Below are 25,326 nucleotides of genomic sequence, written 5' to 3'. Positions count from 1 at the left end.
GACTGACAATCATGCCAAATTGTGTGCACTGGTGATGTGAAGCAGACATACAATACACTAGTCAAAGGACTGGACTGAGACCAGAAAACTCTATTCCCTTCTGCCTTAACCTATATATGAACCCAGGTTTTTTCAGGCAAAAGGCTACTGAATTAGCCTGTGTACCTGATGCATAGGTACAGACAGATACTGTAGGTACACAGATGTCAGGCATTCAACCGTTCCAACTGGATACAGTTAGGAATGTATTGCCAACGGCTTTTCTGGTGTGAATCAACAGGTGGCTTGGCACCAAGATGACTATTTCCTTGTGGTTTTCACCTCTGGTTTCAGGACAGAAAATGAGATGATACCTTTTCAATGCTGCATTTCAAGTCAGCTATATGGAAAGCAATTCCAGCCAATTCTCTCCCTCTTGCAACGTAGAGGAAAAGTGCCAGCCACTGCTGCTCTTGCCATCAATCCACAATGCAGGTGTTGGGAAAATGCAAAGAAAAGGGGGGAAAAAGAAGAAACAATAAAATACACAAACTGAGTTTTGCATACATGACAATCAGAATATATAATTACCACTTCTACAGAAAATAGCATAAAAAGGTAAAAGCACCAGAAAGAAAACAAAAATAAAGAAGTTGCTAGTCTGACAATCAAAGGTTTTCCTGAAACTGACAATTAGAGGGATAATTTCAAAAACAATTTATGCATGAACAACAACAACAAAAAATGAACCCAGACTTTATTTAATATGATAGGATACTTTTTTAAAAACACAATGTCTTGGGAAGTATACAGTAAACTTAAAGGGACACCTGTTAAAAGAATACACCTATTACAAGAATAGAGTTTGCAGTCACTAAACCAAAGTATACACAGAAACATTATACCCCCACCCCCAAAAGCGTGTGCATATGTGTGTTTTCTGAGAAAAAAAAAATCACAGTAGTTGAAAACAGGCTGGTACAAGAAGTTAACCTGTTCTGAAGGCCATGAACTAAACCCTTCAATCAGAAGCCTCTTGAAATTTGGGAAGAATTTGGATTCAGATCCAAACTTTAACAGAGTGAACTATATATAATTCCAGCTCCAAACCCCCTTCATTTTTTGGAAAAGTCTGGATCAGAACTTTATAGCTTGCTCTCTGTCTCTGCCACCTCTTGTTGTGCATGTCTTATTTTCATAAGCCGAACACTAGTGACATCTACCTCTTCTATGACATGGATGAGATTTTTAAAAGCTCTCAGCATTACTCTGCTCCAATTGAAGTCGTGGTAAAACTCCCATTGACTTTCATGGGAACAGAATTTGGCTAATGCTGAGTACTTTTGAAAATCTCACACCATACATGTATCTGATTACAACAATCTCCCAGGAACTGGTGTCTGTTACAGAGTGATACATGTAATGCAAAGCTAAGTTGCAAAATGAGCTTTTTGGAACCAAGGAAAAATATTTTATTTCAGAGATATTTTGGAAGAGATGATTGCCAGAGTGCAGAGTACTCCAAAAAAGAAATCAGGACTAGAAAAAGACTAATCTAAAATGTTTCCTCTGGTAGATTTGAATGTTCATTTATATCACAGAATTCTGTAGTTGGACCCTTTTGAACAATGATTAGGAAAGAAGAGTCAGCTAAACCATGCCTTTCAGATCAAGGCTTTGAAAACGAAGCATGTCTCTCCTCTCTGGTGACAAAATGTAGTAGTAACGTGTAAAAAATCAATATGGCCACCAGCCAACATAATGGGGCCTTATTCTTCAGTCCACAAAGTGGGATCATAAAGAGCAGTGAGAAACTTTCCTTGACTGGCAATTATGGAAAATATGATCCTTTAGGAAGCTCCACACACTGGTGTACCTACAGAACATAGCCCTGCCTGATTAGGTCATACCAAAGCATCTGCACTAATAGTGACTGAGGAGCCAAGTCAAGGAAGGTAGAACGCACAGGGCACTGGACTGATTGGCAGGCTGTATTCTTGGCTCTTACACTGACCGGCAGCTTGCTCTGGGGCAAGTCACTTCACCTCCTCTGTGCCTCTATTTCCCAGCCTGCAAGTTCTCCAGGGCAGGAACTGGTTCTCACTATGTGTTTGTAAACTGCCTAACACACTGTGGCCCTGATCTTGGTTGGGGCCTTTAGGCATTACAATAATACAAGTAATAACAATAACAGTATCTTTTCTCAGACAGCAGCCAATACCTGATGGTGAGAGGAAGGGAAAATACAACCCAATTGTGACAACACATTGCCAGTTGAATAGTATTATCCACAGGTTAAAAATACCTTCCTGTCATAAAATTAACCAGCCCCTTTAAAAATCCAGCCACAGTATTTGATACCAACAGCTCCTGCATAAGCAAAATCCACTACATGCTGAGTGGTCAATAAGGGTGGCCTCATGATTTGTGTTCCAATTCACTAGAAGTGAGAGATCAGAAATGGGGGATCCCGTGATTCCACTGTTAGAGGGGAAGACATGGCCGGCCCATGAGTTGCTGTGGTTGCAAAGGAAAAGCAGCTCTTTGACTTACTTATGCTTAAAGCCAGTGTTGTTGAAAATATAGTTCCTTTAACTGTTTCTAAATAATTCATGCTATTAATTTAATATTGTGACTCCTTCTTAGTACTTGGCTCTGTGTACTAACACTGCATATACTGAAGAGTAATTGGAGATTCTACAGTGTACTGAATGCCTCATACTTGGATTGCATCAAGAGCTGATATCCATATCCACGTGCCCACATATCTGAGGCACACAAACACGGTGTGCATGGAGGATATCAAGGAGTACTTTTGTACACAGCTCCGTATCTAGCGGAGTGCTACAGGGGTTGGTCCTGGTGCCTGATTTTGTTCAACATCTTCATTAATGATCTGGATGATGGGATGGATTGCACCCTCAGCAAGTTCTCGGATGACACTAAGCTGGGTGGAGAGGTAGAGACGCTGGAGGGTAGGGACAAAGTCCAGAGTGACCTAGACAAAGGTAGAGGAGTGGGCCAAAAGAAATCTGATGAGGTTCAATAAGAACAAGTGCAGAGTCCTGCTACAGGCTGGGGACCAACTGGCTATGTGGCAGTTCTGCAGAAAAGGAACTAGGGATTACAGTGGACGAGAAGCTGGATACAAGTCAACAGTGTGCCCTTGTTGCCAAAAAGGCTAACGGCATATTGGGCTGCATTAGTCGTAGCATTGCCAGCAGATTGAGAGAAGTGATTATTCCCCTGTAATCGGCACTGGTGAGGCCACACCTGGAGTATTGCATCCAGTTTTGTCCCCCCCCCCCTCCACTACAGAAGGGATGTGGACTAATTAGAGAGAGTCCAGCAGAGAGCAACAAAAATGATCAGGGGGCTGGGGCACATGACTTATGAGGAGAGGCTGAGGGAACTGAGCTTGTTTAGTCTGCAGAAGAGAAGAGCGAGGGGGGATTTAATAGCAGCCTTCAACTACCTGAAGGGGGGTTCCAAAGAGGACGGAGCTAAGCTGTTGTCAGTGGTGACAGATGAAGGTGCAATGGTCTCAAGTTGCAGTGGGGGAGGTCTAGGTTGGATATTAGGAAAAACTGTTTCACTAGGAGAGTGGAGAAGCACTGGAATGGGTTACCTAGGGAGGTGGTAGAATCTCCATCTTAGAGGTTTTTAAGGCCCAGCTTGACAAAGCCCTGGCTGGGATGATTTAGTTGGGGTTAGTCCTGCTTTGAGCAGGGGATTGGACTAGATGACCTCCTGAGGTCTCTTCCAACCCTAATCTATCTATGGCACATGGACACTAGATGTTTGGAGCATCTTTAAGAGCAGTAAAAGGAAGGCAAAGTTCTCTTCCCACTCATACCAACATTATCCTGCCACTGCTACTCCTTCTAATGTTTTCTGGCAAACTCCCAATTTTCAGTCTTACTGTTTGCTTGAGAGAAGCACTCAGAGGAGACTGTGGTTGTCTTGCTCTTGGAGCAAAAACACACCAACTTGTATCTCAAGCTAATGGTTCAGGGGTAGATGGAGACTGAAGGAACAGGAATGAAGGCTGTACAAGGGTATGCCTACACTGCAATTAGACTGACTCGGGGTCATGGGGCTCTAGCTAAGGGGCTGTTTAATTGTGATGTAGATGTTCGGGCTTGGGCTGCAGCCCAAGCTCTGGGACCCTTCCACCTCACAGGGTTCTAGAGCCCGGGCTTCACACTGAGCCCAAATGTCTACACCACAATTAACAGCCCCTTACCCCAAGCCCTGCAAACCCAAGTCAGCTGGCATAGGCCACTCATGGGTTTTTAATTGCAGCATAGATGTACCCAGAGGGTATGAGAGCTCCCTGCTGACTAATCCACATAGGTCATTGCTGTTGGCATAAGAGGAAGATGAGCACTATACCCAAGGCCAGCAGAAGGAAATGGATTAGGGTGTAATAAGTAAGCCCAGAACTACACCATTCAGGTTCCAATTTAGGCCAACCTTTTGTTGGGGCCAGCTGCAGGGAGTGCAAACACACATTCAGGTGCCCTAGGAATGGGGGCAACCACCACCAATAACACAGTAGTTCCATGCAGTTCTCCAGCACAGCGAGTATAATGACAACATTTTCTTAACTCTGTCATTGGCTGTGAGAGCACAAGACCCTGCTTTACTGATCCTCTACCACTGCAGTGGCACTTCTTGCCTCAGAGATATCAAGAGGTTTTATGGGAAACCACTTAGTGTTATGGTTTAATAGGCCTGTTTTCAACCACATGCCTGAAAGGCCTTTAGACATTCCTTCCACTAATTTGTTTATTTTAAAGAATAGCAAGTGCCAAGTGCATAGGATCCTGGTCTACACAGAGATGGGCATGAGCTGCTAAGTTTGAATCCAGAACCATATCTAAATTTCCCTAGAGCTTGGGATTGTTCCGATCCATAGTTTTGAACTGACCTGGCACAGAGATACAGGACAACAGAGAAATTCGGTATGAGATGTGAATCACCTCAATATTCAGGATGCTTGGTAGAGCTGAGTGAATAATCTGCAATAAATTAAATATTTGAGAAATTTTACATTTTTTTTCTACTTCACAGAATGGTCAGCAAAAAGATGGTGACATTGTCTGTTATACTAAATTATTTGGGATTTTCTTCAGTGAAGGAAGTCTGCGGATTGTTCAAATTGTGAATTGCAACTTGTGCTGCATTGGTGACTCATGTGGTATTGGTTTGAGTCTCCGATTGGGTGATTTACAAAACCAACCAACCTCCTAAAAAAGCTAATTGAGAATTGCATAATGTATTGTTAAAATTAGCAGCACACACTAACTGACAGAGAATGAACTGCAAACGTATAATTCAAAATTCATTTTTGGTGAATAGCTGGGCATTTGAATGAAAAGTGTTTTAACTACAAAAGCTTGAGCAAGCAAATCTTCATGGAAAGTGAACAAAGTCATATCAGAATTCCTTTTCAAATATGAATGAATATCAACTAACTTCCCCCCTGCACACTATTGTGTCAATTCAAGTGTCTGGATCTGGATTTTGCTTCAGGACTCTAATTCCACCATTATCTGGGACCTAGCAAATTGTGCTGCACAGGCAGGACAGAAGAAACAGTGAGTAACAAGATAAGGTGAACACCCCCATCCACAGATTTATCACAAGGGGGTTGTGGTGAGTAAGATAGAAGGAAAGGAGGAAGGAAGCCAATGGTTCAGAGTGGACTACTGCTTTGGTCAGAGATGTCAGAGTACACCAGAGGTAACAACAGGACAGAGAGAGACTTTCATAGAAGAGGAAATGGTTTGTAAACTTGTAACAGTCCACTATGCAGAAAGCTAGTCTTACTACATCAGAGAGGAGACAAGAGGGTTGGAGAGAATGTGGATGAGCCTTGTCTCCTACATTTTATTCATTGCTCCCTGCTTGACGGTCCATCTGCCTCTGGTCTACTGGGTCAAGGTTTGGCATTAGTGCTTTTTAAAATTATGATTTTAAAAACTGAACTGAGGGAAATGAATGCTGAAGAATTCTGCATATGCTAGAGAGTCTGTTTCTAATCTTCAAAGTCCTTAAATGGTTATACAGACTGACTATCCTAGAGGCTGCCCTCTCCATCTGCAATTCACTAAGACAGCTAAGCTCAAAGGGAGAAATTAATCTCATTACTGAAAAACCACACAAGGCCCAATCCACCTGAGCCCTTCATGTGGGGCTTGAGTAGAGCCAAGGGATTGTGCAGGCACTGAACACTGGAGCGAATTTCACCCAAAAGGAGCACTGTGGCTGACGAATCCCTGGATGAAGCTCTTGGTAGTGAGTGTCAATGCAATCCGGGTAACAGTCTCTTCTCCTTTGCAGAAAGCATCAGAATGTGCACTAGACGGAGCACATTCAGCGCATGATGCAAACCCCATCTTTTTGCACAAGTCTTCCCCAACAATGAAGGCTTAAGAATGTCCTGGTTTCATTTTTCATGGACAAATGTCGATTGGAAAATATTAAGTAACAGTGACTGAAGCAAGGAAAGAGAAAAAAAAAAAAAAAAGCCGCGATCGGCAGCATCTCTACCGCCGCTTCATTCTACGGCGGCAATTTGGCGGCATGTCCTTCGCTCCGAGAGGGAGTGACGGCCCCGCCACCGAATTGCCACCGAGTGGCTGGAGGTGCCGCCCCCCTCTTCATTGGCCGTCCCAGGCACCTGCTTGCTACGCTGGTGCCTGGAGCCGGCCCTGTCCCCTTCATAATGTCAGCAATACACAGCTAACTAGTCACTGTGATTTGGAACTGGAACTAGGGGAAATCTCAGTCAGGGTGGGAATGATCATGCAGGAAACCCTAAATCATTATTTTTGATGTGGAGCACTGGGAAATGCTACCACCAGAGATAAAGAGGAGTTTGAGCATCAGCAGTTTAGTCTCCTGGGCGAAACCTGTATTTGCTCACTTGCCTGCCTATTTTTTGGGAGGGAGACAGAGTGGTAGGAGAGGAGGAAGGCATCTTTCCTGCGGCAGCAAGGAACGCTGCAAGTGTCTGCATTTCAAACTTTGCTAAGAATGTATCTTTTGTTCCTTCTCCTGCTTTGTTTCCCTTTAATGATAGCTTTGCTGTAAATCCCATTTGTGAGCAGCTCTGATAAATGCAAATTTTAACTTGTAAGCAATACTTTTCAAAATACTACTACATTTGAAAATGAAAATATAAGAGCCTGAGGCATAAGATCTTCCCCACTCTACTCAACTCTCCAGTGTACAGTACTGCATGCTATTATTATTGTTGAATAGCATGTTGGGTTCTTGGCACTGTACACATCTACTGTACAGGGATATACAGCCTGTGCCCCAAGGAACTACCATACGAAGAGGGACAGAGCAAAGGGTATCGCACCAGAAATAGTTGCTGGAGGCAATTTGTCTGTGAAGCTCAGGACAGCAGAATGGCTCCTGGAACACTAGGGAAGTCCACAGAGGTGTTGAAGAAGGATGATGTCATAGTTGAGCCCCTAATATACCCAACCATAATCTCTTTATCACTTTGTGCTCAGGCATTTCAAGTACTAAAATTCTGGTAGTGCTTCAGACGGAAAGGTTTCCTGTACTCTTTTCCACACGCCTTCACCCCACACAGTCAGAGTTTGGCTGTATAATTAATATAGGCATGCAACAGCGTTCAATCACATACAACGGTGTGTAACCATCAAAGCAGTATGGCCTAGTGCCTAGGGCACTGGTCTGGGAGTCAGGAGACCTCAGTTCTGTTCCTGGCTCTGCTGTTTGCCCATGGGCAACATACTTGGTCTCTATTTGCCCTCCCATCCTGTGTCTGTCCTATCTTCTTAGACTGTAAGCTCTTCAGGACAGGGTCTTACTGTGTCTCTGTACAGTGCCTACCCCAACAGGACCACGATCTCAGCTTAAGCCTCTAGTGTCTACTGCAATACAAATAATCATCAATGGTGGTCCAATCTTAAAGTAGGGGCAATAGGATAGTTTTGTATCTTTGACAATCATGGGAAAACCAATGGTCTTATTAATTTATTACAATAAAACTAAAATGTAAACTTGTTGTTTCTATCTCTTCAAGCCCAGTTTTAAAAGGTAGAAAACAAGTGGCCAGCATAGTCTTGTACGGTGGCAAGGCAGATCCCAAGATACTCTCAGCACTATTGGGCCCCTGCTTCCAAGGACCAACCGCATTTGCCCTCCCAGCTAGAGAGAAGTACCTGAATTAAAAGAGGAAGAACTCCTTAACAGAATGCTAACAGGTGTATTCCCAATTCTCTGCACAGGGCATTAGCCAGGAAACCCTCATTAGTGTTAATGAGAAGCGCATGGCTAAATTGCAGCCCATTCAGTTACCAACATGAGCCTAAGGCATGTCTCTAAAGCACTACAGAAAGTCTGTGTGATTGAAGGAAAGAGGCCTCTTTGCACTTGTTTTGCTGTCCCCATGGATCTCAGGATCCCTACTTGTTTCAGGGGGGAAGTCCTTAGAACTGGATAGAAAATAAACAATACAAGAATAGAAAATGAAGCAACAACACGAACTCTTCACCTGCAACACATAGCACTGAGGGCTGGGCCAAGGGAATTTTCAGAGCATAAATGTCTGTCACTGGCAGTAAGTTTAGTCATGTTTTTAAAGCAGTGCTGAAAATGTGCCCCATTACATGTTGAGATGAAGCTCCCTGGGTACAAAAGGATGGTTATTCTAAGCTCCTGTGTTATTTTTCAGAGACAATAAGGCAGAACAAAGCATAGACTGAGAAAGAACAGTACAGACAATTCCTCTAACAACCCATATGCTGGACACTTCTACTGGCATAGGCCTGATCCTGCATACTTCACTCACCTAAAAGTTTCATTGAAGTTTTAAACCCACCCTGCTTGTATTTTCCTCTGGCTGCTACTCCATAATTGGCAAATGCATATTGCTGCTCTCAATAATAGGAGACACAACTCACCCTTCTGAATCTCCATTCCCCAGAGGCTGAGTCTCGCCCCCAACCACCTGCTAGTGGACTGTTACAAGTTTACAAACATGCTGATCACTGGCAATGTGATATCACATCCAGGGTTTTCATTCACAGTGAACAAACCTCTTAAGATATGAGTTTCCCCCTCCCTCCCATGCTTAAGCTAAAAGAGCAATTATTATAATTCAAAATAAAGCTTTTTTCTGCTGGCTGTCTATACTTATTGGCCGCTGCTGCCTTACCAGTAGCACCACCAGCATCCACAGAGCTCCTGAGCCTCTTTATTTTCCCTCTGCTGCTTGCCTGCCTGAAGCAGTGTTACCAGGTGGTTAATTACCTCTCCAGACCTATTCAAAAGCCTTCTAGGGTGTATCAGGATTGTTTTAGGCAAATGAAAAAAAAATAAACAGGTTCAGGTGTTCTGGGGATAAAACAGAAAGTTGGGCTTACGTGAAATTCTGGTTGGAGGAAGAAAATAGTACCTGGGTGGGTGTCTAGGAACAATGCTAAGGTGATGGGAGTGACATTTAGAAATGGGTAGTTAGTTACTCCTGGTGCTGGCTCGCTCTCACAAGCTCATTACAGCAGAGTAACAGATTGTCATGTAGAGACTTTCATAGTGTAACTGGAGGAGGATTGGAAGTTCAATGAAGGGTGTTTTGGGATGTTACTTGAGGTGTTGCAGAAGTTATGGATTCTAGTTATCACTGGAAGGAGTGATGTGATTTCAGGTTAGGGGGTGCTGGCTGCTCTTATTGGAGGATGAACTAGGAGTTATTAGAGGTGATTTGGGGGTACTGAAAAGGAGGTGAGTTCCAGGTGGCATAACTCATTCCCCTCCCACCCACCATCTGACCTTGAAGGGAAAACTGCAGTGAGAAGCCAAAGACACTCCAGCAGGTAGAGGCTGATGCAGCAAAGCAGAGGCATATGGTCAGGTAGAGAACTTTCTAGAGTGTTGACTGGACTTTCTCTGAATTGTATTGGTTGTTTGCTCTAATCCCTCCCCACAGTCTCTTCACTCCACAGCTGCTCCCTTACTATCTTCTCCCCCACCCCATTCTCCTCACCCACCCACCTTCCCTTTTTTCTCATTTAGCTGATTTCTTTTGAAGATCTCTTTTGAAGTCCCCTTCAACAACAACAACTCCTAAAACAACAACTCCGGCACTAAAGTGAAGTTTGCTGCCATCATATAGTTCACTCCGCTTGTGTGTTATACCTCTCCCCCCACCCTGCGTCTGTCTGGTCTACTTAGATTGTAAACTCTTTGGTGCAAGGATTATCAGGGATGGTCTAGACAGTATTTGGTCCTGCCATGCGGGCAGGGGACTGGACTCGATGACCTCTCGAGGTCCCTTCCAGTCCTAGAATCTATGAATCTATGAATCTATTATCTCCTACTGTTTTTGTACAATGCTCAGCAAAATGGAATTTCACTTTTGGTTGACCCTTAGGGTCATGTAAGAAACATGATTAATAATAACAGCTGTTGAAGGATCTTTGCCTGCTCATAGTGCACCAGCAAAGCAAAGGGGGTGGGGTGGGGTGAAGTGGAGAATAAATGCAATAGAATAGATGTTTATGAATCAGTTTGTTGTATTTCTGACCCATGCCAAAAATAAATTTAAAAATGATGGACCACATTTTGCTCCCCTGGTACTTCTCCACTATGTCAATAGGGTTACACAGGTGACTGGGAGCATTTGGCTTGAGCTTCAAATCCATTTTATGAAATGTGGGGGAGGCAAGGAGAGAGGAGGGGAAGGTGTGGATTCTGAACCTGCCCCTACGGGTTTGATTTTGAGGGTGATTCAAACTCAGAAATGGCCCATTTTCCAGTTCCGGTTTGGAGCTGGCTGAAATCTTGCCACAGCAGCAGTTCTCATGAGTTTTTTGTCCAAGATTTTCACTATTTGGAGCTGAACTCTCACAAGATTTTTGGCACCATGAAATCTAAATCCAAACTGTTTCCAATTCATCCAGCCCAGATTCCACTATAAGCCTAATTTTGTTCTGAATCCAACAGTTTTGACCAGAGCTGGTTATAAATTTTCTGGAGCAACTTTTTTTTTTTTTTTTTTTGGTTGGAAAATGCATTTGTTGAAACTGAAACTTTTTCATGGAAACATGCAGGTTTGAGGAAACTTTTTTTGAGACGGGTGCTCAAGTCCAGGATTGAATTTCTGGTTGAAAGCAGAAAATGAGAGATGGAGAGGACCCTGGCCCTGCTCTGCCTGACTGGGACCAAGGACAACTGAGGATGTGGGTCTCCCACATTCCAGATGAGGGCCCTGATTACTTGGCTATACAGTCAATCTCTCTCGTGTGGGAGTGGGTCCTCTTTACACCTATAATTAAATATTCACTGAGGAAACAGCAAGAGGATGACTCGATAATCTGGTGGTTAGGGCACTCACCTGGGATGCAGGAGACTAGGGTCTAAATCCCTGCTCTGATTCACTGAATACGGAATGAAAACAAATTCCAAAAACTCAAAATTTCTCTCAAAACAGAATTCTTGTTTTTGAGCCAGCCCTAGCCTCAACCCATTTCCACTGTCACATACAGCGTGCCATAACATCATCTTTGACCTCAGGTTTTACAATAGCCTCTTTGCGGGATACATATTTGTGTGTAAATATATGAGCTACATCAGACAAAGAAAGAGGAGAAGCCCGAAAGGAGGGGGGGTGGGGAGGTAAGATACCTACCAAGCGGTTTGTCTCTAAAGTGTTGCCAGTCGTGAAAGGACTTGACGTGCTAATATCCGTTCATTCAGACTCTTAGAGACATGCTAAGAGCGTGACGGCTGGCAGGCGCTGCATTTAAGTGCTGTTACTGAGGCCCCCAAATATTGACAGAGTGCCAGAGTCTAAGAAACTATTGATGTATGCAGCCGGCCGCTGCTCCAGACACCTCTCAGACAGAGTCTTTAAATGTCACAGATTAATGAATTTTCATGAAATGGAGAGTGAGAAAAAGAATAATAAATAAAAAAAAATCCCACAGCATCCACATTAAAGCAACTTTTATCCCAACACAAAACTCTGTTCCAAAGGGTAGAAATCACTATTAGATGGTATAGGATTATTATATTTAGAGAGGGTGTGGGAAGGAAAAACCCAAAGATCTATTAGATCGGTGTTTCTCAACCTTTTTGATACCAGGGACCAGCTTACTGCCTTCCTAAACATGTGAGGAAGATCTCAGGGTCCAGCACTGGTCCACGGACCAATAGTTGAGAAACAATGTATTAGATCATCCCATACATCCTTAATGCAAAGGCAGGATTTGAGATGATGATGGTTTTGCAAAACCACAACCAGGGATCATACAGATCTGGGTCTCCCTTTATCCAAACCTACTAAGGAGTAGGTTCAGTTAAACAGTTCCCATTTGGGGTGCAAAAGGGCTTAAACTGCAAAATCTGCATCTGGATTTCAGACAGCCCTAAGTTCAGGGCATTGTTAGAGAAAGTTTTGGTTGAAGCCCCTGTTTACTAAAAGTACTATGCTAGATCTTAACCAAGAAGCTGTATAAAGTTATCTGATGACATGAAATGTCATGTGATAACAAATATGCTGATTATTTTTCTTTCTGCATTTATACAGTGAAGCTGAATACGAATGAAAGAATTTCAAACACCATTAAAATGTAATAATGCAAAATGCAGTCGGCACATAAATGACAACCCTATGCACGAGACATCATTTTAAAGAAGGGGAAAGTGAGAGGATAATACAGGCAAAGGTAAAAATGGGCCATTTATAACCAAACTACATTAAAAATACTGCTTTAATGAGCCCCTCTATGCACAGTACGTTGGAGTCGCGGATCCACATGCTATTTGTTCCATTGTTTACAGAAGCACAGATGGTTAACTCCTGTCAGGCTGAATTGTCCTCATGTACCCCCCTACAAAACTTTCCTTGTAGATTTCTATTGAATGTGGTGACACCTAGTGGGGTGTGGGAAGAGCTGTTCAGCTAAGGGCTAGCTTCTTCCCTCCCCCAACCGGTTTGCAGGGTCACTTGATAAGACTTGCACAAGAAATAAGGTGTTGCCCAGGCCAGAATCACCAGGATTTAAAATGAGGTCCCAAGAAGCTCAGAGTGTATTTCCAAAGCAACTGAAGCTCTGTATTAAAAGCCACCCGTCTGTGAAGGGCAGTTTTCCCTCACTCTGGTGTGCTGTGTAACTAAAAGTAACTATATCATACACACTGCAGGTGGGGGGGTAGGCTTAGTCACATATGCTACAAGCTGGGTAGATGGGTATAATTTACACACAGGCCCAGCAAGTGGACAGTATCCTAGACTGGAGAGTAGTCCCTTCTGTGAGGAGAGAGAGCGAGCAAGCTAGCAAGTAGCAATATATAAGCTTAATTAACACAACAAGACCCTATAGTTCTCCAGTTCCATTTTCAACTGTGGGAAAAGTTAACTCTCTGCCCAGAAATATTGATGTCAACATCCTCTGTCTCTTGGCCACCTACAAGTTCATTTTAAGAAGAGGAAAATATGCAAATGAGATTTTGTTGTCACATCATCTTGTCAGTCAGGTTATTTGTGACTTACTTTCCCCCCGCACACACACTATACTGGGCACTAACATGAAAGGACTGGCACATCCTGGTGCCAAAGCAAAATATTTTATTTTTAAACCACAAAGCTCTTCTTTTGATAAGTCAGATGGAAATTGGTTTATGATCTTTCTCATGTTGAACTCTGACTACTGGCATCACAGCCTCACTTGTAAGTATCATGGTGGCCCTTGGAAGTCCTTCTGCACTTAAGAACAGTTTGTTTGCAGCCTTACCACCTCAGTTCTGCAGCCCGCACTCCTACGTACCTCTCAACTACTGTTGTACTAATCCAAGTAAATTTCCCTGGAATGGCATCCAACTCTTTACCACAGTCCATCCATCCATTCCCATCATCCATTCCAAAGGGAGGCATTTAAACCACTTACTGCCACCTAGTGAAGCTGGTTAGATTTCAAACAGGGACTGGTGAAGTTGCACATGGAGGTTTCAAAATTGGGGCGGGGGGAGGGGGGCACTGCAGCAGCACCTCACAGCAGTCACGTGCCAATGTACTGACCTCCTCCCCAACACTGACTGTCAGCAGGGTTTAGACCAGGATCTTCTGCAGTGCTTCACAAACCTCAGCTGCTTGAGCTAAAGACTAAATCCAGGAGCTGGGATGAGTAGCAGGCAGCTCTCCTCTGTGGATCAGCCATGGAGAGAGGAGACCTAACACACATGGAGCAGTGGGTTACACTAGCATGCATTTGCACATGGTTGTCAGATAACTGAGCACTCAAATAGGTGAGGAGGCAATGTGTCCAGGTGTTCCTCTTTAAATACTTCATTAATCATTAAAGACAAATTAAATACAGATTTTTCACAGGGGATCCATTTAACACATGGTAGGAAATTGGGCCCTGATAGAATATACTTCAATATTCTTTCATTGGGACTTTTGAGTGGTTGTTTGAACTATCTCCATTTCTCTCTCTCTCTCTCTCTCAATCTCTCCTCTCTCTCCCACAGGAAGAGATCAGACCAGTGGTCCACAAGCCCAGTATCCTGTCTCCAGCAGTGGCCAGCAACAGATGCTTCAGAGGAAGGTGCAAGAGACCATATGCCCCTATGAAGGTCTCATCCTACTCCCTAACAGAGACTGGCTTCTGCTTTGAAGCAGGAGATTTAATATACTGTCTAGAATTTGGTAGCATTAACTATTGTAACTCTAGGTATTCTTGTTATTCAAAGAGATGTTTAATTCCTTTCTGACTCTTGCTCGCTCACTCACTCTCAATCAGTTGCATTGAAATGTATTTTCCCTGAACTCTGCTCAGTCTGAGGCTGTGTTACAGACAGTACAGCACACTTCATTCCCAAACCTGTGCTGCGAAATGACAGGCCTATCACAAAACCCAGTCTGTGATGATCTCTGTCATCACAAATGTTGACTATACCACCGGGCAATGCAAGCTCTGTCTCCTCAATGATGGAGTTGTACAGGTTTGGGTTTCAGATAGAGCTGTTTGTAACAAACATCCATGGGAAATTTGTCTGCATCGTCAGGGGAACATCATAAAGTGGGGTTAAACGGATTTTAAAAAGTAACAGAACTGGAAGTGAGGATGTCAGAAAAGGGTGATTGGTGCAACTTTTTAACTCACTTCAGAAATGGTATATGATTTTTCAATGAGCTTTTGGCATTTTGATCAATTTAGGGCTGGAATAAGTCTTGTGACTTATCCAAGCTCGTGCAAAGAATCACTGGCATATCCTCGTATTGATCCCAACATCATGCCAGGTCCCAGTCCTTTCTTACAAACCCCTAGATGAACTCTCGCTAAATGTTGTTGCTGTTTTCTCTGAATAACAGTGCTAAAATCAGTCCTCACTTCTCCATTCCTATTGCTAAAATGCTGCATCAGCAGAAGGGTGTCAGGGTCCTAGGACAGTGATAGCAGAGGCTACTGCTGGTCAGAATTGAGGTGCATTGGTGGAGCTGTGTGGAGCCAAAGTGTAGTATGGGGTGCAGCAGGTCAGGATATGTACGGAAGACAATCAGTGCAGGAAGTAGCAGGAAAGAAAGGATTACCGAATCATTGAATTTAATGACCAATGAGGTCTCTAATTTCTAACTCCTTCACCTAGTTTAGGATTATCCCATGGGCTATCCCTGCCTATCTATCTATCTATCTCTTTTGTTGTCTCTGTATCCCTCCCATCAATGAATTCATTCCTTCCCTGTAATCAGCACTGATTAGAGTTGTTTAAAATCAATCTTTTTTCTTTTCCTCCCCCGCCCCTTTTTTTGCTATAGAAAGATCTCAGTCAATTTGCGCACACCCCTGCTTGTTAAAAGTTGCACTTCTCCTGCTGACTTACCGCTCTCTTAATCAAAAGGGCAGGAGGAAGCAGTTGGGATTCATTCTTCTTCTTTTTTTTTTTTTTTTAAACCACACAAATGTCAACTTCCTAAAAGGATGTTTGGCATAGCCGAGTTCAGTCATGTAATGTACAAAGTCGGCATGATCAAAAGGTTGCAGGACTGCCCACTGCTAAAGAAGAGGGGGAAAAAGGAACCTGGGATCTCTTCTGAAGTGTTAGAGAACACATGAGCCAACTGTCACCGCTAGAAACACTGTTTCTAGTAACAGTAGAGATAGGCCTGAGACACACAATGTAGGTCCAGATCCCAATAACTGCTAAATCTGGGGGTGTTCTGATCCAGCTTTCTCCAGATTGAATAAAAAGGGGGCTTTATGTAGCTATGGTACTGTGGGGGGTTGTTTTTGTTTTCTCTGTATTGCACCTTTACGGTTGTAAGAACTCTGCCTGTGTGGAGAGAGAGCAGTTGTTTTGTCCTCAGCGTTGTTGCAGCTTCCACCCCCACCCCCCATCAATGGGTTTTATATTGCCACTCATCATTCTACTGCTTTTGTTTCTCCTTGTTATTGTTTTCCTTTATCTAACAGTCATTTTGGATTGAAAGTTTATCAATGGCTTACTTTCTGGTGATGGAATCATAAAAGAAGTAGATTGGATGTCAAGATATTTTTCTTCAGATATTTTGTTTTATCATTTTTCTCCCCACAGTTCTTTTTAAATGATTCCTTGGAAGCTTTAAGTGAAAACAGTTTCCCTACTGAAAATTTTAATTTATATATTTTAAACGAAAGTGGTGTTAATTTTGTGCTGGCGAAAGGCACTGGACTGACAGCCTTAGAGAATGAAGCGTTTATATTCACAAGTTACGCACAATGCCAGTGCAAACTTCCTTGTGCTGCTTCGTCACTGGGCACAGCTACACAGAGACCATATCTTGGGAAGATGGCACAGATCAGCCTCCTTGACCCTTCAATCCTTGGTTTCTTTGCTGAGAATGCCCATGAATTTAAGTGTCAACTGTGGTGTGGACACCTGTTGACTGGGAAGTGGATTGAGACCCACCAAACTCATTTCACAAGGCCACCAAATAGTAACAATTTTTTTTGGTCACTACCAGCATGGTAGTGTTGGTTATGAACATCTCTGAAAATGGAAAAAGTCTGTTTCCCATGACAGATCTCCTGAACTTTTCTTTTAAGTGCCATCTCATGTGCAAACTGGTTTGTTATTGTAGGGTTGCTCACGAGAGCTAGGCTGCAGGCATTCATTTATATCTCCTCCTTTCTGATGCAATGTTCCTGCTGTTTCACCCACACCATGTTTGCTCCATTTTGCTCTGCTTCTTATGACAATTTTCACACCTTTCTGCAGAAGTTCAGCATTAGAGAACACTTGTCCCACGGGCTTCAGCCAGATGTCTGAGCTCTCAGAGGCCTTCTAGAAACACTGGTGGTCAGACTAGTTTGTGTTAACCCTTCAGTGAGCCTGGATCCAGTTTACCAGCCAGAAGAAAAATCAGTCAGTAGACAGGAGCTCTCTGTCAATCTCTATTTAGTACAAAAATCTTAATTATAGATAGATTTCAGTCCCAGAACAGTAGCCAGGAGCCTGTGATTAATTCCCCCAATAGCAAAGCATGTGAATAATAATCAGAATTTGGAATCCGTTCCCAAAGGGAAGAGTCTCTGAACTGTATGTCACAGGGATTTGGGATAGGTTCCCAGAGGAGAAAATATCTGCTGGGGAACTGGTAGAATGGGATTGATGTCCTGATAATAGAATATTTGAACAGCAATACTGAAATCTCTAATGAAGAGAGGATGTGGACACTACCATTTATATTGTTTCGAAGCCTCTCTGTTTCAGCAGACAGATGACGATAAAGCATGAAAAGCTATGCTAGCCATAAACAAGTCACTTTGGGAAAGGCAGTGTTGCCTAATGGATAGAGCCCTAGGCTGGAAAACAGGAGAGTGGGGTTCTATTCCTGCCTCTATCACTGGCCTGCTGGGTGACCATGGCTAAATCATTTCAATTCTCTGTGCCTCAGTTTCCCCATCTCTTATTAATGGGGATGATGATACTTCTCTCCTTTGTAAAGTGCTGTGAGACCCATAGATGAAAAATTCTATGTAAGAGCTAAGTGTTGTTATACATTTGCTTATTTTACATGGGAGAAAATATCAATCTGAAAATAGTACTTTGTTTAATAATTAAATGGTGTACAAAGCAAAAGTGATTCTTGTTCTCAAGGAAATGCCAAAATGGCAGTGGGAGGGGCAAACAACACGACCCTGAACATATCCTCGGGGAAAAAAACATCTTTTGTAAAGTTCCTCACAATGTATTGAAATGACTAATTATTTGTAGAGAACAAAGACAACAAGGGGGCTCTGCAAATCTCCTTTTTCTTTTTGTTTCTGTAATATATAGTTTTTTGTTTTCCTCACAAGTTGGTGACTAATTTTAATGACCATGAGTCACATCTGAATCTACACATGCTAAGACTAATCTACCTTCGCATTTTAAGGTAGATCATATCCTATAGCAAGCTTCAGGCTGCAGCTGATTACTGCAAGGGTCAGGAAGGAATTAGTCTACATGCCAGAGTTTCAGTATTGCACAACTGGCTCCTTGCACTATTGAGGAGGGAACACCTTCCCCTGAAACACCCAGTACTGGTTGCTTCAAAAGTAGAATCCAGATGAGACGGATTGACCGTCTGCTCCAGTAGGGCAAATACTGTGTTCCTAATGGATCTGTTAAGCCTTTAAAAATATTTCAAAACATGTTTTAAACTTCCCAAATTGTAGACGACCCCTTTAACTTAACAAATGTTTGATCCAGTGACAGCACACGAGTCAGCTGGGGTTCCCTACTAGTCTGCATGCCACTCCGATCCATAACTGTCCCAGGATCAATTCCTAATTCTCAAAAAAATATAAAATGTGCTGCCTCTGCCAGAAGCCATTAATCATAAACTGCTATTGCTTTCATTTTACGAGTAAGCCCATCTTCTTGTTCAAATCTCTAATTTTCCACAGTGACAGAGCAGTTCTCTATACATCACTCAGCTCCACCGGCTTCCTAGATATGCTCAGAATTAAAAAATACAGTCAAGCCCATTCAGCCTCTTGCTCACTAAAACATGTGTCTTCTACTGATTTTAAAAGACCTGAATTTGCCTTTTCCCCTGTCAAAGGTGCATCTCCTTCCCCACAAAGAAAACCGATCAAAATGTAACCAGTCATTCAGCTTTCTCTTGCACCCAGATATTGCCCCTACAGAAGAGGGTAAATGTTATGGAATAACAAGGTATCACTGAACAGAATAAAAATACTAATATTAATACAGTGAAAACAGCAATAGCATTGCCCAACCCAACCAGCGTTTCAGAATGGAGACTCCAATAAGGATGGAAAGGAAATGTTCACACTACTTACTCTCACAGGCAAGCTGGAAGTCTCACACTGAAGTCACAAAATGATACTGATGAGCTTGTATAAATTAAAGACAACCCATCACAGCTTATTTTAAGTTACTAAAAAAAGAAACAAAAATCCTAAACATTGAAAGCCAGAATGATCATCTGTGATTCTGTCTGCTATTAAAACTATAGTTATGTGGCCTAATGGTTAAGCAGGGGACTGGTGGGTAGGACTCTTTGGTTCCATTCCTGATTGTGTGCTGCACTCACAGTATAACTTTAAGAAAGTAATTCACCAATCTCTGCCTCAGTTTCCCCATCTTTAAAACAAGCATCAGAATTTTTCACAAACGTTAATGAATTAAGCCTCACAATCTCCCAGGGGAGTAGGTCACTATCATAACCTTCTTTGGAAAATGAAGGAAATGGAGGCACCAAAAGGTGAAGTGACTCACCCATTGTCACACAAGTTAGTGACTAAACATTATGTTGCAGAGCCCAGAAACAAAGATGATGGGCCCATTAGCAATGCAATACATTAGGCAGGCAGAATGATACTTTAATTTTGTAAAACCCATTGTTTTATCTATTATATTTTCACCAGATTTTAGAGGAAATAGCCTTTGCCTCACATCATTTCCCGACAAAGTAAGTTACAGCCTCTACAGCCTCTTTACATCCAGAATCTGGAAGGTTATCCCATTGTGATATTTTCAATGAGAAGTTGTGTGTGTGGTATGTACATGCATATGGTGTTTATAAATTGTTTTTTAACTTAAGATATTTTATTCATTTTTCCACATGGCACAAGTAGAACACACATCTTTGTTGGATAGACACCAATACAGTAACATAACTTTACATCTCAGGCACTCAAATTCTGCATGAGCAAGGCTCCACTCAAGGAGCTGGAGTGCTGAATAGAGAATATGTATCTTCAGGGACTCAGCACCTTACAGAAGGTGCTCAGCACTACACCGATTCAGTTGCCTATTTTGCACAACATTAAAAATTTTTTGGCCAGTTTCATCATTATTAAAGGTAGAGATGTAGCCCATGGAAACTACAGATCCCAGCATGCACTGCATTATCTTGATCCCACTGTGTGCGGGGGCCTGCTGTCTCCATGGGTTGCACCTCCACATTAAATATGAGGCCAGCCACAGAGCATATTTGGCTCAAGGGCGTCAATTTTCTTTCATCTGCTTTATATTTACAACCTAGTCTTTGACAACACCAGTGATCAGAACCAGACACCAATAATGGGGTGAAAGAAAGGAACAGCAGCAGCTGCCTGGTTCTTCTCAAAATGAAAGGGTTAAGAAGCTGGCCCAGTAACATTTGGACCTATACACCCAGCCACGGACAAGCACTGGATGGATTCACTGAGAATACCTAACAGACAGCACTGGGATAATATGTTTACACACACTACCAGGTATAACCCTTTCTCATGTAAATGGAAGCATGCGGAGCTTAAACCCGGCCCAGAGAGAAGTCTGTCCTTTCAATGCAGACCTTCATGCCTCATGTTTATACAAAGTTGCTTATTTAATTTCTACACTGCTCTTCATTTAAACTGTGCCGCTGTCTCAGGTGTCACTTTAAGAAGCAGAGACATCAGTTTAATTGATTTTCCAGGCCAATGGATGCCATAGATAGCACCAGAAGGAAAATAAAAAAATATTTTTAAATGATGGAAGTGTTACTAACTTAACTGAGTGTTTTTCACGTAAAGTTTTACATGACTAGATGTCATTCTGTTTAATTTAAATGAAATTTAAGAATGGAGAAATTAGTCCATTTAAAATAAATAAACATGACTTGTATTCCTACTGGTAACAATTAGCACCTACTTTTCACCCGGAGATCTCAAGGAGACTTACAAATGGTGTAATTATCCCTGTCCTAGCAGTTGAGGAAACTGAGGTGAAGAGAAGCTAAGGTCTCAATTTTCATGTGTACACCAATTTCGGGTGCCTTAATTTTTGGGTGCCCAACTTGAGACACCAAAATTAGGCTCCTGAACACTGAGGCACACAAAATTAATAGGCACTTGTGAAAATTTTGGTCGACGTGACTTGCCCAGGGTCGCATAGTCATTGATCAATCAAGGATTCTCAGTCAGGCTTCCTGATTTATGTGATAACCAATGGCCCACTTCACCTCCTTGATAAAAAATAACAAATATCCTTCAGCCTTCACTTACCCCTTGAAATAACCCCAAACATGAATTTTAATACTTGTGCAATGTGTCAGATTGACAGACTGGGAGACTAGGAAGTCTTCTGTTTCTTAGGAAAACAGGGATTCAGGAGCAATGCACATTTCCTCACTCCCCTGCCCCTCCCCCTCAGTCCCCTAAGGGTGAGACTACATTTCATATTAAATGGACCATTCAATTTTTTGAATTTTTGTTGAGTCTCCCAGTGGGAGAGAGCCCATTAGTGGTGGTGGAGGGGGATTTCAGCTGTGGATAGCTGTCCAGTAGGAGACAGACTGAAAACAATAAAATCAATTCAGAGAGGCCATTGAACGGCCTTTATTTTGGTTAGTGTCACCTGTGCAGCGGAAAGGGAAAACAGGCAGATCATAGCCTGGTCATTGCCCCATCCATCTCTTTTTGAGAAGATTTGAGGAATCTTTGCTCTCAGAGTATGCAAGGATTGATATTGTGAGGCAGGGGATGAACAGAGGAGAAATCTTAGCTCAAAACGTCCTAACATCCATCAGTTTGACTTTGGCCCTATGCATTATTTCACTTGAAAAAAATTGTTTAATTCCTTCCTCTCTGGTGCATCAGGTCACACTCCTGCGAAGCTCTGGTTTCATGGATTAGACACAACAAATCCTGCATCTTGGCAGGAGGTTAGACTAGATGACACTTGTGGTCCCTTCTCACCCTATGGGTCTATGATTCTATGAGCGCTCAGTTTAGTTATGAATCCTTTTCTCATATTTTCTCTCTCTCACTCTATTTCCTCTATTGTCTCTTTCCCCAGCAGCATGTCACTTGTGGGACTCCAGGGAATGACTTTAGTGAGGCATGGTATAAATAGGAAATGTGCTGTGCTGGGGTGGATCACAGGATGGCACAGTACATTTATCTTCACATGTGCAAGGATGTACATCTGTAAATTACAAGTGGGAAAGGTCAGATATGTCAGCTATGATGGCAACAAACAGCTTCACTAGTGAGCACGGGCATGTTCTTCCTTTGCTACTCCCAGTGTGCTTCAGCTTCCTGAGCCACACTAGAGAAAAGACAGAGTTCCCTCCACTGGAGCATTAGGTATACTTGTGCATGAAGCCTTGCCTTATATCTTGACATTCTCACCTCTTTTATCCTTCTCCCCCACCACTCGGGAAGTTGCGCTGGCTTTTCCAACCACTAAGCTAGTACCGATTGCAAGGGTGGCAGATAACTGTCATTTTATGGAACTGCTCACTATACAAGCCTCTGAAGAGATTTATTATTTATAGGCACATAGCTGAAAACATTAAGTACATACATATGGGCATGCATACCCTGGGGGGGAGGGGCAATTACTGCTAGGCAGTAATTTCAGCCTGAAGTTCCTATGACTTAAATAGCCACTTGAGCTCTGCTCTTGCAGTTTACGATGTCAATAGAACCCCTAAATGAAATTACAGCCTTCTGATACGCAGCAGGGTAGCTTTTCTTTGCTGTGTAATATACGCGGCCAGAAGAAATTGCTGTATATATGGAGCTTCACTAAAGCAGAGTTTATCATAAGAATATTCCCACTAAAATATTATTAGGCTTCTTGTTTGCTGGATAACACATCTAATGACTCAGGGTGCGCTTGATAGCCATGTTTCTGTGAACTCAGACATATGCCCTGAGGTGAACTGGGCAATCCGCTGCTTCAAAGCACCAGGCTATTTCAGTTCCACCGTAATTTGCACCTGCTTTGTTTTGCCAGCAGTATAAACCCATGCTAGCTCTGGAACTGACATGTATTATAGGAACTTGAAACATGCACAGAGGAAAAAGAAACAATCCCGCAATGGGGGTATCTTATTTGATGTATTGATAGGCTTTTTATAACACTAATCACTGTAGTATCTGAGCCTCTCACAGACACTAAGGAATGAATCCTCACTACATCCCTGTGAAATCAGGAAGCATTATCTGCAATTTACAGATTGGGAACTGAGGCACAGGATGGAATTAAGTGACTTGCCCAAAGTCTCCCAGAGAGAGAGGAGCTAGGATTAGAACTCAGATTTCTTGAATCGCAGCTTCCTCTTGAATTGAAACAACAAACACCCCCTACTACAAGAAAAGACCTCCTTTGTGCCTGCTCTCATGCATCTGGCCATTTTTTTATGTCTCACTTAGAGGCATGAGTAGAAGGAAAGTCTACATGTCAAAACTTGGTAGATACAATTTTAGACCTTAATGTGACTAGTAACTTCAAGGGTGCCTCAGTTTTTGGGTGCCCAATTTCAGACACCTTAAAGGCCCCTTAAGTCACCTTCAGTTGGGCACCCAAAATCACTAGTCACTTTTGAAAATCTTGGCCTGTGTTTTGAGAAAAAAATGATTATGCTTAGCCAGCAAAGCTCAAAGACCGTAGTGTCCCTGCTCCTGTGGACCTTAGTATGTGTGCAGAACTGGAGGAGACCCCATTCCCACAGTCCTATGGCAGGTTGGAGAAGACCTCCATTACTTTGTACACAAAGGGTATGTCTACAATAGAAAAATGGGTCAAAGTTAGGTTGAAGTCTTTTAACTAACTGCAACCTAACCACAACCTTTTTCCATGTATGGATGCAGTGCAATGCCCTTTATCTCAATTTTTAATGTTTTATTTAAAGGTAATGCTGTAGTTTCATATTTTTAATACAGTTACATTACTTAAGTAACCTTAATTTAAAGTTAATGTTTTTTGTGGTATTTCCTAGTGCTTTGTCCTGTTTAGGTTGAACTATATCATTATAATAATTAACTAGTTATAATGAAACCTTGCTGTTTTACTTCAGTAATTTTTTCCTATCATATTATGTGTATTGTATGAAATCTAGTTTCACTTTTTGTTTTTGATTTACAAGAAAGAATTTGGTGGTGTTGCCATTAAAGTGTGGATTGCTCTGCAAATCCGACAAGAATGGATGTCAAGGCTATTGTTACGTTTTCAAAAGAGGCAGGCTGAAGATACAAAACTTAGATCTAGATTTAGGACACCTTCAAAATTCCAAGGTGCTTGAACTGAGGCATTTTATTTGGACCATTAAACAAATGTGGGGAATTTGCAAAATCAGACTCTGGATCCAGCTTAACATTTTGTACTTCTGATGTTTATGATGAGGAATTTTAGTTATTTTGAATCCCTGTCTGTGTCATGTTCATGACTGATGTGGAGTTAACAGCTACAGACCAGCAAACATTTAACTCTAAAGCACTGTGAAGATACTGATGATGGCTTTCATTCTGCAACACATCTCTATGCAAAAGGAAGTACAGATTAGTGGTTAAAACACAGGTCTGGCAGTCAGCACATCTGGGTTCTATTCTCATTGTTTGCCCTTGGGCTGCCATAGTCTCATTGTTTGCCCTTGGGCAAGTAATTGTACCTTTCTGTGCCTCAGTTTCACCATGGGTAAAATAGGGAGATTTAATTCATAACTCTTTACAAAGCACTTTGAGATCCTCAACTGGAAGGTGCTATACAACAGTAGTGCTAACTATCATATGCAAATCTCTGGATTTATACAAAAATACATAAACATATATATATATATATATATATATTCTATATATATTTGTGCTGACTGTGAAAGCAATTGTGATAAAGTATTACAGAACTGACAAAGGAGATAATTTACTATCTAACTTTTCTGTAGTGCATAGGCAATAGCTGAAGGGGATGGTCCAGTAGTCTAAGCAGGAGTTAGAATATTTCCAACTCCTTGAAATCACAGATTTTAATCCCATATATTTCAGCCCCCAGGTAGGCCTCTTCCACTCAGGGCCGGCTCCAGCATTTCTGCCGCCCCAAGCAAAAAAAAAAAAAAAA

This window comes from Terrapene carolina, unplaced genomic scaffold (assembly GCF_002925995.2).
Source record: "Terrapene carolina triunguis isolate 2854851 unplaced genomic scaffold, T_m_triunguis-2.0 Scaffold242, whole genome shotgun sequence".
NCBI lineage: Eukaryota > Metazoa > Chordata > Testudines > Emydidae > Terrapene > Terrapene triunguis.
The sequence above is the reverse complement of the archived record's forward strand: the minus strand, read 5'-3'. Positions refer to the sequence as shown.